The sequence below is a fragment of the Tachypleus tridentatus genome, chromosome 2 (assembly GCF_004210375.1).
Source record: "Tachypleus tridentatus isolate NWPU-2018 chromosome 2, ASM421037v1, whole genome shotgun sequence".
Classification (NCBI taxonomy): Eukaryota; Metazoa; Arthropoda; class Merostomata; order Xiphosura; family Limulidae; genus Tachypleus; species Tachypleus tridentatus.
Window position 1 is genome coordinate 11,839,609 of NC_134826.1, and position 3,071 is coordinate 11,842,679.

The window sequence follows — 3,071 nt, forward strand, 5'->3', positions numbered from 1 at the left end:
TTGATGTACTATAAGAGAAACCAGTGACCTGGATTTCTTACTACACGGAACCATAACCTCTAAGTATCACATAAACAACCGCGTTATCGTCCTTACACAAATCAGTATTCAGTGATGTCGAGAATCTTTCTTTGTGAACCTGACGATGACCGAAGAAGGTCGAAACATTGTTCGCTCTTCTATGTAAAATATTTTCTCAACCCAAACGAGCCGTTTTTGCATATAAACAAATCAGTATTATCCCTCGTGGTGACAGATGCTGACCATTAAAAGAAAAACATAGGATAAAAAGTGGTGTACAATGAAGTTAACTTCATGGCTTTTTCGATCGCGTGTTGCGCGAAACCTCCACGATAGAGAACAAAGAATAAATTCAGAACAAATATTATAGCACTGCAAAAGAGATATAAACGTATGTGTTTTCAATTACCACGGAAAATACTGATTTCATAAAAGTATATAAAGTATAAATATCTGGTGTGTGGTTAAACTCTTCAATAATATATTTAAACTTCGAAATTCAGAAATGTAAAATCACGTACTAGAATGTAGAAATATCCAATGAGGAAAGTCGTGTTTTCAAGGCTTGGGAGAAAAACAAGAGGTACTATATTTACAAACAAGAGGTACTACCTTTAAAAACAAGATGTACTACCTTCACAAACAAGAGGTACTATCTTTAAAAACAAGAGGTACTACCTTCAAGAACAAGAGGCATTACCTTTAAAAATAAGAGCCACTACCTTTAAAAACTGGTCTTTTATATTTTCCCTCAACGTGATGACTTGCGCGGCTCATTTGGAGTGTAAGATGTGTCGAGTTGGTGAACCAGAAGGGCCATAACTGGGTGTGTTGTTTTCTGTTTGAATAGGCGTGGGAATATAATGATATTAAAATTGTAACGATGCATCCACTATGAGTTGACTCAGTCAATCATTCAGACCAGTCTTATATTTTATTGTACATTGAAGTCAGTTTTTATTTTACAAACAATAATAATAATAAGCGACCTCAGAATAAAACAAACCGCAGGCTGCGACTCTAAAAAATTAAAGCAACTTAAACAAAACAAACCCAATTCCGTTTTACATTACAAGGATATCTATATACTTTTTAATTTGGCGCAAAGTTACACGGGGGCTATATACGCTAGCCGTCCCTTATTTACCAGTGATAGACTAGAGGAAAGGCAACTAGTGAATACAACTCATCGCCAACTCGTGGACTACTCTTTTTATCAACAAATATTGGGATTGACCGAAATTATAACGCACTCATGATTGAAGGAGGCGAATCCTTTAACGACTAGGCCAGAAGAGAAAGAATGTTCCGAAAATAGTGCCAAAGAAAACACTACAAGAAAGCAAGGTGATAGAATGTTAAATACTCACTGAGGTCACCCAACCAACCATCAGAAGAAATAAAAAAATGTAGATCAAAGCAGAGTTCCGATTATTTGGATTTTAGTAAGCTACTGAACAAATGTTTAATCAACTTATATTTTTTTCAGGACATGTCTGTATCAGAGTCTTCAATCTTTGTGATCACTAACAGATACAATTATATAAATTTTAGTATTTCTCCCAGTGGCACAGCAGTAAGTCAGAAAGTTTATTGTACTAAAAAGTGGGTTTCGATACATTGTTAACTCGTTGTGTAATTTTGTACAAAACGGAATGCTGGGAACGTTATTTTTTATGGGGGTGGGTAATTTTTTAGGTATATCTTCCTGAACTGAAATCTTGGCTACGATCCTGGTGGCAGCTAGCAATGGAATTGGCTGAACTTTGCCCTTATACAGTCACGTGGATAGCGTGTGCATTGACGTTTGTTTTGCTTGATGTACGTTTGTCAGATTATTGAAATCTGATTTGTGCTTATAGAGATTCAGGTTAGAGAATCTATATGTTTGCCAGATTTACCAAGACTTATTCAATTTCTTTGTTAGAAAGACTAGTCTGTCTTCAAGCTCACGAGCTGTGTGTAACACAACCTCAGGTTCTACATATAATAGATCTTAGGCATACAAGACTAAAAGCACTATTTAAGTGTAAAGGTACCTTGAATTTGACTTTGTAAATAACGACATATGATTGTGTGAACCTGTGTTCAATCTTTTGATTAAGATTCATGTGTGTTTGCGTTTTCTTATAGCAAGGGCTCATCGGGCTATCTGCTGAGTAGTTTGTTTGTTTTGAATTTCGCACAAAGCTACTCGAGGGCTATCTATGCTAGCCGTCCCTAATTTAGCAGTGTAAGACTAGAGGGAAGGCAGCTAGTCATCACTACCCACCGCCAACTCTTGGGCTACTCTTTTACCAACGAATAGTGGGATTGACCGTTACATTATAACGCCCCCACGGCTGAAAGGGCGAGCATGTTTGGCGCGACGGGGATACGAACCCGCGACCCTCAGATTACGAGTCGCACGCCTTAACACGCTTGGCCATGCCGGGCCTCTGCTGAGTAGAATCGAACCCCTAATTTTAGCGTTATAAATCCATAGAATTAGCGCTGCACCAGCGGGGGACCATTTAAAGGCAGATAAAATATGGTAGCTCTTTTAATTATGACGTATGTTGAACCTGCGACCTTGATAATGAGATTGGTGTAGGCTATTCTGAGGGAAATCAGAGGAGTATCAAAAATACACATAAGGTTTTATGAAGCGTCAAAATAGGGTAAACAAAACTCTCTTTCCTAAAAATTAAATATTTTACACAAACATATCTAATCAGTCGAAATGTTTAGAATGTATTGTCATTATTTTATATAATTTATTATTGTAGTACCTTCCAAGTTCCTTTCTTTAGTTTTGGCACATTACGTAAATAACACGTACCTCATAATCACGTGTGCGCGCATTTCAGTCTTTCTCTGCAAATATTGCATTACATTATGAACGGATCATATAATATTTGTGTTATTATAAAAGAGAGACGTATTTTAAGCAGTGTTTTATATATATATAACTTTGATTAATGTGGAGTGTAAATTAGTAGCAATTCAAGCATTCGGTCAGTGCATTTCCTTCGCAGAGGTTAGTGATAAATTTCCTGTTCTATGTATTA